The 15390-nt window shown below is 40.3% G+C and overlaps 1 non-coding gene across 1 annotated transcript; it reads right to left on the minus strand.

Moving 5' to 3' along the window:
* Positions 1-531: 531 nt before the first annotated feature.
* TRNAG-UCC lies at positions 532-604 on the minus strand. The gene has a single exon. It is a non-coding gene; the product is annotated as a tRNA-Gly (tRNA).
* Between the last annotated feature and the right edge of the window lie 14786 nt (positions 605-15390).

A 15390-nucleotide genomic window follows, 5' to 3' on the forward strand; every position in this document is an offset into this window, starting at 1 on the left:
ACAGCAGGAAGAGAAGGGGGCGATGGAGGATGAGATAGCTGGATGGCATCACTGACTCAATGGACATGAGTTTGAGCAAACTCTGGGAGACAGTGAAGGACAGGGAGGTCTGGTGTGCTGTAGTCCATGGGGTCGCAGAGGGTAGGACACGACTGAGCAACTGACCAACAACAGCAGCAATAGCAGTTCCTATGTACTCTGGATCATTTATGTCACTCTTCTGTCTTCTAACTGACATCAAAATATGAATAACATTCACAGTATTCTGTAGAACACAGAACCTGGAAAGATCCCCTCTAAACTTATGAAAGGGTAATCCTCCAGCAAAAAACCTCAGAGCAGAATAATTTCTAAGTATTCAAAGCCACTTCTCTTTTGCCAGAAGAATGGAAACTCCAGGTCTATAAGTATTGAATAATATATTTTTTTTTATCTTATTCAAATAGATCTAACTCTAGAGAACTAACTGAAGACCTTAAGATGTAAAAGGTTACCTTTTTTTATTGTGCCCCGCACCATGTGGGATCCTTGTTCCCTGATCAGGGATCAAACCTGGGCTCCCTGCATTGGAAGTGCAGAATCTTACCCACTGGACCACCAGGGAAGTCTGAAGTCTACATTTTTATGTATGAAAAGAAGTCTAATCACTTCTCACTGGAGATGAAGAAAATACCAGCATACTAAAGCAGAGAATGAAAGAGGAGCCATCACTTGGGGAAAGATGACAGTGACCTGTGGAAGGAGGTAGAGGAGATTTAACAAATCAGATCAGTTCTATCGTAACTACCAAGATTCCAAAATTAATCTAGACACATATTTCTGAGCTCATCTTCAGTGGGATTTCATCTCTGCTTCCCTTTATTTTCACTTGATTTGGACATTATTGTCAGAACATAATAGTCTCATCTGATAAACTATGTTTTAATTATGTCATCATACACTGTTGGAAAAGATTTGCTACTCTGCTTTAGTCACATTCAAATAACTGCCAGTAATATTTAATACACTGTAAATATTTCAGATCATAACCTTACCCAAATAATCCTTATGCAGCCAGGAAGAGAGGACCATCCCCGAGCCATGCTGTGCATATATCAAATACCTTGATAGAGTAATAATGGCCTATTAATCAGAGGACAGGTTAAATGGGCTCACCACCTGCTCTACATCAACATTAGTATTCTGATAAACTCTTTAAAGAAAGACAAATGTCACTACCATCCCATATGAGCTTGAGCTTTCAGAATGAAAGACACTAGGTCAGTTTTCATCTATTTCCATATAGTAATAACAGTCACAGATTTAAACAACTTGAATCTAAATCTAAGTACTAAAATACATCATGGGCTCCCAGCATTAAAATATTCAGTCATGTTTTTTAAAAATTAAATCTTTGAATGTTTCCATCAGCTGGACAGTGTACAGTTTACTGACTTGTGCCTTACTGTGAACATACAGTCAACTATGACCAGTTTTAATCTTTAAAATTTCTCCTGAGAGAAGATTTTTGGGTCCTTGAATGCTAATGGGAAAGACATTATACTTAACACACACAGTATTAACAACATTTAAGAACTTTTTTTATAGCTATAATAAAGAAACTAATAATTTATCATTGTAAAAGACTAATTCACGTCTTCAGCTGTGAACATGAGCACACAGCATCCCTTCATCCATACAAATGATTCTATCTGGATATCTGTGCTACAACTAATTCATCAAAAGGTTAAATGGGTTTAAACTTTCAAAAGAAGGATATAGATTTACTCCCTGCATACCTCCTTGATGTTTAGTATTATTTATACTTATTCAGCAATGTGTATTTAGTGAGACTGAGAATTCAGAATTAGGAGCTATGATCTGAAATCTAGTTTCTAGATCTGCTTAAAAGTCATAGAATTCCAAATTTGGAGGAAATTCAAGTCTAACTACCTCACTTTAAAGGTATACACACACACACACACACACACACACGTGTGTGTGCATGCTCACTCAGTCACGTCTGACTGTTCGTAACCCCATAGGCTGTAGCCTTCCAGCCTCCTCTATCCTTGGCATTCCCCAGCAAGAATACAGGAGTGGGTTGTCATTTCCTTCTCCAGGGGATCTTCCCAATCCAGGGATCAAACTCACATCTCTTGCATCTCCTGAATTGCCAACTGGGATGCCTAAATCAGGGAATTAACTGATTTTCCCAATTATCCTACAGCTAGCAAGTTCAGTGAGGAACTGAACCCAGGTCTTCTAGCTTTTTGCACTAAGGGAAATAAATTCCTCAATATATGCAGATAACAAAACTATCTCCAAAATTCTTTCTAGTCTAACTTCCTAGGCTCTCTGGATAGGTTAAAATCTAGATGGTTCACTACCCTACTAAACACAATTAGGCCTTCCACTTTCTGAGTGGAACTGAGAGCAACACTTTTATCAATCTGAGTTCCTGGTTGAAAGTAACAAAAGACTTTAGCTGATTTAAGAAGGAAAACAATTTTTTAAGGATTTCTGGGTAGTTTCTAGAATCACCAGTAAAATGTGGAGAAACAGGCTAGGAAAGTAGACAGAAACAAGGGAAGTCTGATAGCAACCAAGACCAAAACAAAAATGAAGTCCTAGACCAGACTGGTGGGGACAACACCTCAGCAATGCCTACACTCTGGACCTGTGTGTTTCTGCCCCTGCTGCCATCACCCTAGATTGGATTCTCTGCTGGCTTTGGTTATTTGCTTCAAGAACCCAAGAATAGTGAAAGTGAGGCCCTAGCTACATGACTGATTGAAGAACATGATCTGGTCTTTTCTGTTTCTACCATGGAGATTTCCCACAGGAATTCCCTATCTACTGGAAGGGGTCAGGCTTCCCAGGGGGCACTAGTGGTAAAGAACCTGCCTGCCAATGCAGGAGACCTAAGACACGCAGGTTTGATTCCTGGGTTGGGAAGATCCCCTGGAGGAGGGCATGGCAACCCACTCCAGTATTCTTGCCTGGAGAATCCCATGGACAGAGAAACCTGATGGGCAACAGTCCCTAGGGTCACATAGAGTCAGACACAACTGAAGCGACTTAGCACACACAGGAAGGGGTCAGATCCAGGGAGGCTAGCCAGCTAGCTAGACAGATAGATAGACACAAATAAACTCTTGTTCACCACAAGTGATGTATTTGAGAAACTTAGAGAAACACATCCAGGTCTACAAAAATTAAGGCCCTCTAAAAGGGACTGATGCTGGGAGGGATTGGGGGCAGAAGGAGAAGGGGACGACAGAGGATGAGATGGTTGGATGGCATCACCAGCTCGATGAACTTGAGTTTGAGTAAACTCCGGGAGTTGGTGATGGACAGGGGGGCCTGGCGTGCTGCAATTCATGGGGTTGCAAAGAGTTGGACATGACTGAGCAACTGAACTGAACTAAACTGAACTGAAAAGTGACTGAAAATGATCACTACACAATATTCCAACTAGTCTCAAGAATTTAATAATAGTGTAGAGCCAACTTTAGCATTGCTGTTATTGTTATTTAGTTACCAAGTCATATCCTTCTCTTTGTGACCCCATGGACTGCAGCACACTTCACTGTCTCATGGAGTCTGCTCAAACTCATGTCCATTGAGTCAGTGATGCTATCCAATTATCTCATCCTCTGTCATTCCCTTCTTCTCTTGTCCTCAATCTTTACCAGCATCAGGGTCTTCCCCATGAGTCAGCTCTTTCCATCAGGTAGACAAAGTATTGGAGCTTCAGCTTCAGTGTCAGTCCTTCCAATGAATATTCAGGGTTGATTTCCTATAGGATTGCCTGGTTTGATCTCCTTGTAGTCCAAGGGACTCTCAAGAATCTTCTGCAGGACCACTTTAGCATGGTACATATAATATATCTAGGAGGATCCACATTATAACATTTATGCTATTATCTTTGGTGAGAAATGAGTAATTTTGACAAATTTACTCTTAACTAGAGCTTTTAAATTTTCCTGCTACTTGTACGCACTTATGTACATTATGTGTATTAACAATTTCTTACCAAAATAATAACTCTAGTTCTACTGGTAATTTTAAATGATTCCAGAGACTTAAACAACATATGATGTTTTCTAAGAAAACACATATAGCTTTTTAAGACATAAACAAACAAAAAACCCTTTTAAATGCTAATTTTATTTTTGCAATTGATTTTTTTTTTATTAGTTGGAGGCTAATTACTTCACAACATTTCAGTGGGTTTTGTCATACACTGATATGAATCAGCCATAGCTTGCAATTGATTTAGAAACAAAGATTCACATTTTTCCACAAATAATTTCTTTAAAGAGTGGAATCTTTTTTTTTTTTTTAAGAGTGGAATCTTTTAAATTACTTTTAAAGGAAGGTGATACAGTTCTGGTTAAGAGGGGATTTTGCCTGTCAAAACACCCTGTATTCTTCTCTTTACTTCATACATTTCCTTTCCTGGCAAGCTTTATGTTCCTCAATTGCAGTTGTTTATAATTTTCTACTGCTCTTACTCCTGGAGGGCTAATATATAACATTTGGATTTTTGGGCACTCTTTCTTTCCCTCCCCCAAATACCCAAGCCCTCTACCCCTTAATTTTGGTAGTCAATTTTGTGCCCAGTCACTATTTATAGCTGGAAATAACTCCAGATTTGGACAGCTGGTCTGGTTTGGAGATCTATAATCTCATTTAGTTTTACTACATATGACTCTAGGCCATAAACACATTAAGGGAATGTATGTGAACTAAGACGTTTAATAAGCAAGAAGCATACATGTACAAGGGGCTTTCCTGCAGCTTAGACAGTAAAGAATCTTCCTGCAATGCAGGAGACCCAGATTTGATTCCTGGGTTGGGAAGATCCCCTGTAGAAGGGAATGGAAACCCACTCCACTATTCTTGCCTGGAGAATCCCATGGATGGAGAAGCCTGGCAGGCTACAGTCCACGGGGTTGCAAAGAGTTGGACACGACTGAGCTACTGACACCTTTACTTTCACTTTTCATACGTGCACAAACAGGGGTCCTCTCCTGTAAAGTTTTTACGTCATACTTCAAGGGAGAAAGGACTTATAGTACAGCTAAGGACATCTCTGGCATTTTTTTCTGCAGAGGCAAAGCTTCCCTTCCAGGCAGGTGGACTCCTAGCATCCAGTGAGCAGTCCACACTGTTTCCTATTGTTGCTTTCACTTAGATCATCCTCTTTCTAAACCTCTCCATCAGCTGAAGGCTTACACATTGTTCAATGATCAGTTCAAATTCTGCCTTTTCCCTGAGGGATATACAGATCTGTAGCTAAAAATGAAAACGGGCAATACAAACCTTAAAGACAGAAATAAATAATAATCATAGGTACCACTGTTACCAAGTACCAGATTTACTCTTCACATCACACCAGTCTTATAAGCATGGATTAATTACAGCTGCTATGTTACAGACACTGTGACCATTTTCTGCCCTTAGAGAATTTTTAGCCTGATGAAATCAACTTTGTGCAAAATATAATTCAACACAAGGGGCTAAGAAAGAACTTTCCTAGAGAATAAGAGTTTATTATAGACTGGGTTTATTATAGTTTATTATAGACTTGGAAGCAAGATGGTGGAGTAGAAGGACATGCGCTCATCTTCTCCTGTGAGAATTCCAAAATTACAACTCACTACTGAACAATCATCAACAGGAGAATGTTGGTTTCCACCAAAATATATACCCCACATCCAAGGGCAAAAGAGAAGCAAGATGGTAGGAGGGGCGAACGTGTGTTTAGAATCAAACCCCATACCCACCAGAGATGCTCAGAGAACTCAAACAAAACCTTGTGTGTACCAGGAGACTCCACAGAGACTGAACAAGACCTGCCTTTGAGTGTGTGAATGTCTCCTGTGGAGGTACAGGTCAGCAGTGGCCTGCCACAGGGCAGTGGGTGCAGCAGACCTGGGTGTGGCATAAGCCCTCTTGGAGGAGGTCACCATTAACCCCACTATAGAGCCACCAGAACCTACACAGGACTGGGAAAACAGACTCTTGGAGGGCACAAACAAAACCTTGTGTGCCCCAGGACTCAACAGAAAGGAGCAGTGACCCCTCAAGAGACTGACCCAGACTTGCCCAGGAGTGTCCAGGAGTCTCCAGTGGAGGCATGGGTCAGCAGTGGCCTGGTTCAGGGTCAGGGACAATGAGTAAGGCATTGTGTGCATGGGACATTTTGAAGGAGATCACCATTATCTTCATTAACACCAGCATAGTTTGGCCTCAGGTCAAACAACAGGGAGGGAACACAGCCCTGCCCATCAACAGAAAATTGGACTAAAGATTTATGCAGCATGGCCGTGCCCATCAGAACAAGACCCTTTCCCCTCAGAAAGTCTTCTCATTAAGAAGCTTCCATAAGCCTCTTATCTTTATCCATCAGAGAGCAAACAGAATGAAAAACACAATCACAGAAAAGTAGCTAAACTACTTGGACCACAGCCTTGTCTAACTCAATGAAACCATGAGCCATGCCGTGTAGGGCCATGCAAGATGGATGGGTCATGGTAGAGAGTTCTGACAAAACGTGGTCCACTGGAGAAGGGAATGGCAAACCACTTCAGTATTCTTGCCTTGAGAACCCCATTAACAGTATGAGAAGGCAAAAGATAGGACACTGAAAGATGAACTCTGCAGGTCAGTAGGTGCCCAATGTGCTACTGGAGAAGAGTGGAGAAATAACTCCAGAAAAAAACAAAGAGACGGAGCCAAAGCAAAAACAATACCCAGTTGTGGATGTAACTGGTGATGGAAGTAAAGTCCGATGCTGTAAAGAACAATATTGCATAGGAACCTGGAATGTTAGGTCCATGAATCAAGGTAAATTGGAAGTGGTCAAACAGGAGATGGCAAGAGCGAACATCGACATTTTAGGAATCAGTGAACTAAAATGGACTGGAATGAGTGAATTTAACTCAGATGACCATTATATCTACTACTGTGGGCAAGAATTCCTTAGAGGAAAGGGAGTAGCCCTCATAGTTAACAAAAGAGTCCAAAATGCAGGAATTGGATGCAATCTAAAAATGACAGAATGATCTCTGTTAGTTTCCAAGGCAAACCATTCAATATCACAGTAATCCAAGTTGATGCCCCAACCAATAATGCTGAAGAAGTTGTAGTTGAACGGTTCTATGATGACCTACAAGGCCTTTTAGAACTAACACCAAAAAAAAGATGTCCTTTTCATTATAGGGGACTGGAATGCAAAAGCAGAAAGTCAAGAGATACCTGAAATACAGGCAAACTTGGACTTGGAGCAGGCAAACTTAGCCTTTGAAGCAGGGCAAACCTAACCTATGAAGCAGGGCAAAGGCTAGCAGAGTTTTGCAAAGAGAATGCACTGGTCATAGCAAACATCCTCTTCCAACAAAACAAGAGAAGACTCTACACGTGGACATCACCAGATGGTCACTACTGAAATCAGATTGGTTATATTCTTTGCAGCCAAAGATGGAGAAGCTCTGTACAGTCAGCAAAAAGACCAGGAGCTGACTGTGGCTCAGATCATGAACTCCTCATTGCCAAATTCAGACTTAATTGAAGAAAGTAGGGAAAACCACTAGACCATTCAGGTATGACCTAAATCAAATCCCTTATGATTATATAGTAGAAGTGACAAATAGATTCAAGGGATTAGATCTGATAGAGTGCCTGATGAACTATGGATGGAGGTTCGTGACATTGTACAGGAGGCAGTGATCAAGATCATCCCCAAGAAGAAGAAATGCAAAAAGACTAAATGGTTGTCTGAGGAGGGCTTACAATAGCTGTGAAAAGAAGAGAAGCAAAAGGCAAAGGAGAAAAGGAAAGATATACCCAATTGAACACAGAGTTCCAAAGAATAGCAAGGAGAGATAAGAAAGCCTTCCTCAGTGATCAATGCAAAGAAATAGAAGAAAACAATAGAATGGGAAAAACTAGAGATCTCTTCAAGAAAATTAGAGATACCAAGGGAACATTTCATTCAAAGAAGGGCACAATAAAGGACAGAAATGGTATGGACCTAACAGAAGCAGAAGATATTAAAAAGAGGTGGCAAGAATGCACAGAAGAACTGTACAAAAAAGGTCTTCATTTCCCAGATAACCACGATGGTGTGATCACTCACCTAGAGCCAGACATCCTGGAATGTGAAGTCAAGTGAGCCTTAGGAAGCATCACTACAAACAAAGCTAGTGGAGGTGATGGAATTTCAAATCCTAAAAGATGATGCTATGAAAGTGCTGCACCCAATATGCCAGCAAATTTGGAAAACTCAGCAGTGGCCACGAGACTGGAAAAGGTCAGTTTTCATTCCAATTCCAAAGAAAGGCAATGCCAAAGTATCCTCAAACTACCACACAATTGCACTCATTTCACACGCTAGCAAAGTAGCTCAAAATTCTCCAAGCCAGGTTTCAACAGTACGTGAACCTAGAACTTCCAGATGTTCAAGGTGGATTCAGAACAGACAGAGGAGCCATAGATCAAATTGAAAACATCCGTTGGATCATCGAAAAAGCAAGAAAGTTCCAGAAAAACATCTACTTCTACTTTATTGACCATGCCAAAGTATTTGACTGTGTGGATCACCGTAAACTGTGGAAAATTCTTCAAGAGATGAGAATACCAGACCACCTTACCTGCCTCCTGAAAAATCTGTGTGCAGGTCAAGAAGCAACAGCTAGAACTGGACATGGAACAAATCGGGTTGGAACAAAGACTGGTTCCAAATTGGGAAAGGAGTACGTCAAGGCTGTATATTGTCACCCTGATTATTTAACTTTTATGCAGAGTACATCACGAGAAATGCCAGGCTGGGTGAAACACAAGCTGGAATCAAGATTGCCAGGAGAAATATCAATAACCTTAGATATGCAGATGACACCACCCTTATGATAGAAAGTGAAGAAGAACTAAAGAGCCTCTTGATGAAAGTGAAAGAGGAGAGTGAAAAAGTTGGTTTAAAGCTCAACATTCAGAAAACTAAGATCATGGCATCCAGTCCCATCACTTCATGGCAAATAGATGGGGAAACAGTGGAACCAGTGACAGACTTTATTTTCTTGGACTCCAAAATCACTGCAGATGGTGACTGCAACCATGAAATTAAAAGACCCTTGCTCCTTGGAAAACAAGCTATGACCAACCTCAACAGCATATTAAAAAGCAGAGATGTTACTTTGCCAACAAAGGTCTGTCTAGTCAAAGCTATGGTTTTTCGAGTAGTCATGTATGGGTGTGAGAGCTGGACTATAAAGAAAGCTGAGTGCCGAAAAATTGATGCTTTTGAACTGTGATATTGGAGAAGACTTTTGAGAGTCACTTGAACTGCAAGGAGATCCAACCAGTCCATCCTAAAGGAAATCAGTCCTGAATATTCATTGGAAGGACTGATGCTAAAGCTGAAACTCCAATACTTTGGCCACCTGTTGGGAAGAAATGACTTATTGGAAAAGACCCTGATGCTGGGAAAGATTGAAGGCAGGAGAAGGAGGGGATGACAGAGGATGAGATGGTTGGATGGCATCACTGACTCAATGAACATGAGTTTGAGTAGGCTCTGGGAGTTGGTGATGGACACGGAGGCCTGATGTGCTGCCGTCCATGGGGTCACAAAGAGTCGGACACGACTGAGTGATTGAACTAACGGATAAACTAGATTGGGGGAAACTCCTGCAAGAAAGCCCATTTTACAAATAAGAAAACTGAGGTCCTCAGAGGTCAAATATCACAGCCACAAATTAATAATTGGTGGAGCCAGAAATCAGACACATCAGGTCTCTCTGAACCCAACATCTGCTCTCTTTCCATGGTTGGAATTTAACATATATTCATTGTACAGTTCCAACACCAAGTGTGTTAGTTACCTAGGGTTGCTGTAACAAATTACCACAAACATGGTGGCTTATAACCTGGAAATTTATTCTCTCACAGTTTTTAAAAACAGATATCTAAAATCAAGATGTCAGAAGGATTGATTCCTTAGATGGAGAATTTATTCCATGCTTCTCTCCTAGGTAGTGGGAGGTACAGGCAATTCTTGGTGCTCCTTGACTTGTAGGGGCATCATTCCTATTTCTGCTTCCATCTTCACATGGCCTTCATGTTCCTCCTTGGTGTCTGTGTATCTTAAATCCCCCTTCCCTTCTCTTATAAGAAAACTAGTCATCAATTTAGGACCCACTCTATCTATCCAGGGCTTCCCTGATAGCTCAGTTGGCAAAGAATCCACCTGCTAGGCAGGGCACCCCGGTTCGATTCCTGGTCAGGAAGATCAGCTGGAGAAGAGAAAGGCTACCCACTCCAGTATTCTTGGGCTTCCTTTGTGGCTCAGTTGGTAAAGAATCTGCCTGCAATGCAGGAAACATGGGTTCGAGCCCTGGGTTGGGAAGATCCCCTGGAGAAGGGAAAGGCTACCCACTCCAGTATTTTGGCCTAGAGAATTCCATGGACCATATAGTCCATGGGGTCACAAAGAGTTGGACACGACTCATCAACTTTCACTTCACTTCTATCAATCCAGGATTATCTCATCTTAAGAACCTTAACTTGGACTTCCCTGGTGGTCCAGTGGTTAAGAATCTGCCTACCAATGCAGGGGACATGGGTTCAACTGGCCTGGGAGGAGTCTACATGCCACAGAGCAACTAAACCCGTATGCCACGACTATTGAGCCTGTGCTGTAGAGCCTGTGAGCCACAAGGGCTGAAACCTGCAAGAACTAGAGCCTGTGCGGTGCAACAAGAGAAGCCACCACGGTAAGAAGACCACGCAACACAACTAGAGAGTAGCCCCACCTCACCACAACTAGAGAAAATCCACGCGCAGCACATAAGACTCCATGCAACCAAAAGTAAATAGATTTTAAAAGAACTTTTTAAAAAAGAACCTTAATTACATCTGAAGAGATCCTATTTGAAATAAGGTTACATTGACAGGTATCTGAGGTTACAACTTGGACTTATCCTTTGTGGGGACATTACTCAGCTCATTATACAAAGCACATTGTTTACAAGCCTGTTCTAGCTTTTGCTTTTTGGCTGAAGGTCTCAAGTTAATCCACGGGTTTGTGAAGAATTTTTGAGCATGTGCACAGCTTTTGGCATGCAGGCCATCTTCCAGACCACCAGGAATAAGTGGAAGTTTACCAAGACCCATTGTGACTGTCTCATTTCATTTATCTCCCTGGTAAATTTCTCACCAGCGTGTTGGTTTCTTGTTTATTCCAACTAGGAGTACAACATCAGACTAGCTGCATTGTTAGCCTTCCCTGTTTATTTGCCATTTCTAACAATAATTGAGGGCATGCGGTTTCCCACTCTCCTCTCCAAATCAAGTTGGCCTCCTGTAGTAGCTAAGCTTCTCTTTTTCTTGGCTTGTTCCACCCTGGCCAAACTATCACATGATAGAACTGAGGGAGATAGAATGGAAGTGCATGCATGTGCCTACTAAGTCGCTTCAGTCCCCTGTGGATTAAAGTCAGCCAGGATCCTCTGTCCATGGGAATCTCCAGGTAAGAATACTAGAATGGGTTGACATGCCCTCCTCCAAGGGATCTTCCTGATGCAGGGCTCAAACCCACATCTCTTACGTCTCCTGGATTGGCAGGTGGGTTCTTTACCATTAGCATCACCTGGGAAGCCCAGAATGGAAGTAGCCCAGATTAATACAGCATGGACTCATTGCTGGTACCTGAGATTCACAGTTCTCGTAAAATAGACACTTCAATTTGTTGTATGCCCTAAGTCAATTTCCAGACCTCTGAAATGGTTGTTTTGGGTACTGTTATCCAGTTTATCATTGCTTTCTTGGAAGAAGATTTGCTATACTCCTCACTGTCATTCAAATCTCTCTCTTTTTTCACTCCAATCTCTCGGTATTAACTACAAAAAAAGAACCATTGCCACATTGCTACTGTAACCTCAGTAGTAAAAGGAGAGAAGCAGAGAAGTCTTCAGAAATACTTTCTGCATGGTAGGGATGGGCTTGGATGGAGTGGAAATTGACAACGATTTAGTTTCTTTTTCCCTGCAAGCATATTTACTGTTTACATTTCTCAATATCTCAATAGTAAAAGAAAGGGTATTATCACCTAAGCTTACATTTTACAGAATAAAAGGAAGAGTTCAAGATCTAAATAAAATAATCCAGCCATCAAGATGCAAATTGCTAAAGCAATTACAGATTACTCTGTATACACATTCAAAATGTTCTCATCTATTATCATTGCCCAGGGAACATATCAAGTCATTTTAAATATTTATGAAGGTTTTTTTACTTTATAAATCTATAAACCTATTATTATGAAGTTTCCATAGCTCTTCTTTCTCTGACTAGGAAGCCAAATCATTGAAAACCAGTCCTTTTTATAATACAGTTCAGTTAAAAGGTGGTATTTGTAATCATTCATTGTTGACTTTGGAGTTATTAAGATACAAAGTAACTCTATTGTTCCAAAGTAACTATCTATTCTATTCTTTCACCTGTGCATGCCCATAAACACAACTGCAAGAAAGAGTTTATTTCAGAGGCTACAAACTGATAATTTCTGGCTGAGGTTTTATTTAGCTCTTATTATATGTTTTTAAATATTGAGCTGATCATTTAAAACATCATATTTCCCATAAAAATATGAGTACCTGCTTAAAAAAAAGGTCTAGTTACCAAACCTAATAATGTCTGCCCTTTTTATAAAGGGCAAGAAATCTCCAACAAGTTCTGTCCCACTTGTCCCTGTTGTTTTCTAACACTGAGAACCAGTCAGCTACAATCAGTCATTTCACTTGCATTACTTTTCTTGTTGTGGTACAGAAATATTTTTGTAAATGTCTTTATTTAAAATGGGAAGGAAAAATAGAAACTAAGAAGGCCAAAAGATATTTTACCCAGTTCTCATCTCTTAATGCTTTCTGTCTAGCCGCATAAGCATTTGAGTTTGTGATCTTCCCTTTTTGTTCCTAGATTAAAACCAAATAATCTCTTACAAAAAAAAATTCAAGATTGTGGGGTTCTTGCTTATCTGGTTGGCCTATGCTAGAAGGTAGTACAGAAGCTATCCAAAAATCAAAACTGATTGCATAATATAGTGGTTACATGCCTAGATCCTAGAATCAGATTGCTAAGTCGCTTCGCATATAGCCTGCAGCAGTTATTTTTATTCTCTCTCATCTTGCACAGAAAGAATGTAACTAATCCTGAGCTCCCCCAAACTTATATCACAGCCATGTCATGTCCCCTTGCTAAGTCCCAGACAGTCTTCCTTTTGGCCTGGCCCTGCTTCTCCTCTCAAAACAGATCCCCTACTTCAGACCTGCTGCTGCTGCTGCTACTAAGTCGCTTCAGTTGTGTCCAACTCTGTGCGACCCCTTAGACGGCAGCCCACCAGGCTCCCCTGTCCCTGGGATTCTCCAGGCAAGAACACTGGAGTGGGTTGCCATTTCCTTCTCCAATGCATGAAAGTGAAAAGTGAAAGTGAAGTCGCTCAGTCGTGTCCAACTCTTCGCGACCCCATGGACTGCAGTCTACCAGGCTCCTCCGTCCATGGGATTTTCCAGGCAAGAGCACTGGAGTGGGTTGCCATTGCCAGTTCAAATCCTGGCTTTGCCACTGCGGATTTTGTGATCTCAGGCAAATTATTTAATGTCTCTGAGATTCAGTTGCCTATAAAATGGAGATAATAAAAGCATCCACCTTGTAAAGTCATCTGAGGGTGAAATTAAGTGCTGAGAACTGTGCCTGGTAAGCAGTAAATGTTACATACATGTTTGCTATTATTATTATAGAAAAGCAACCACCCCTATAAACACTTGCACACTGTTTAGTGTCAATGTGAACAATCATGTTCTATAAAACTAAACCATCTCTAGGATACGTGTAAACATTTTTATGAAAGCATATCTACACAATTAAAATTAAGTAGAGAACAAAGCAATTATCTAATAAATTGAACTAATGGAGACAGTTCATTTGCCTTGATAATTAAGGCCCTAATTTTTTTTAACCTTCCAAAGCAACTAGTGAAGCTTGGGTCCTGAAATGTCTAAATAGCTATATAAACTCTCCAAATTACTCACTTTTCCTATGTATTCCTAGATTTTTTTTAAGTAGCTTGTTTAAAAATAACAATTATGTCTTCAACAAAAAGTTCCCCTTATGGTTCTATGAATATTGATGTCCCATCTAACTACAAGTTCCCTAAGCTCTCTATTCTACCTCTGACTTCTTCCTTTCTGAAAGGAGATGTTTACACCTCAACTTCCTTCCTATTGTCTCCAAAAACCTTTGCTTGGATGGCTGGAAATGAATGGTAATCCAAGACAAGGAGAGGAAAAAAAATTAAAATGTACCTAATTCAAAGGAATATACAAAGCATCATTTATAAATTTTATAAAAATAGACCAAAGACAGCTGTTAGATTCAATGCATAATGAAATACGCATTCTATTAAGGTGGTAAGGAGGAAATACATGGCATGAATACCACTGATCAACACACAGTGTCTTAATTATCTATCCTGGAAGCAACCTGTTCACAGAAACACTGCCCAGCAAGACGGGGCGATCCCTGCCCTTCAGCCCTGCCTGGAATGTGAAAACTGTAGTCTGAGGGAGGACTCATCCTAGGCCATTCTGGTTTCCAAAGGCTCTACTTTCAACTCCAGGGTAGTTTATGAAGTCTGCTAGAGACTCCCAGGGCAAAATTAGACATTATGTTGGTGGATCTGATCAACCCAGTCAAAATAGCTACATTAAAATGTAAAGTTTTGTTTTTTTTTAATTACCAAGTAATGTGTGCTACAAAGATTCCTCATCTTTACTTCAATCCTGGAGTTCAGGGATAGAGGGTCAGCCTCAAGAATGATACATCTCACATGACAAGAAGTTTTTTTCCCTTGAAAGTTTAATAGTTCTTAGAAAGTGCCCAGTTTGAATATCAAGCTTCCATAGAAATAGAGAGGATGCTACAAAAAGCCAGCTGCAAATGGGGCCACTGAAGAAGACATTAATAAAACAGTGAACATCAGGTTCTGGCTACACAGTAAGTATTTTAAAAGTCCAGGGGTCAAATCTGGAGCTAACTTTTCCTACCCCATCTTGTCTAGCAGCTCCTCCCTGCTTTCAAACTCACTTTGTCTTCATTAAATTTATTATTTCATAAAACTGAATTAAAGCACTGACAGGTGAAGCAATTTGAACACCTGGAAAAGAGACAAAATATGTTTGTTTGCAAAGGGTTCACTTAGAGAATCAAACTACTCAAAACACTATAAACACAAATAATATATATATATTATTATATATATACATATTATATAATATTAATATATATTATTATATATATATACATATTATATAATATTAATATATATTATTATATATATACATATTA

The sequence above is a fragment of the Cervus elaphus genome, chromosome 19 (genome assembly GCF_910594005.1).
Source record: "Cervus elaphus chromosome 19, mCerEla1.1, whole genome shotgun sequence".
NCBI classification, from domain to species: domain Eukaryota; kingdom Metazoa; phylum Chordata; class Mammalia; order Artiodactyla; family Cervidae; genus Cervus; species Cervus elaphus.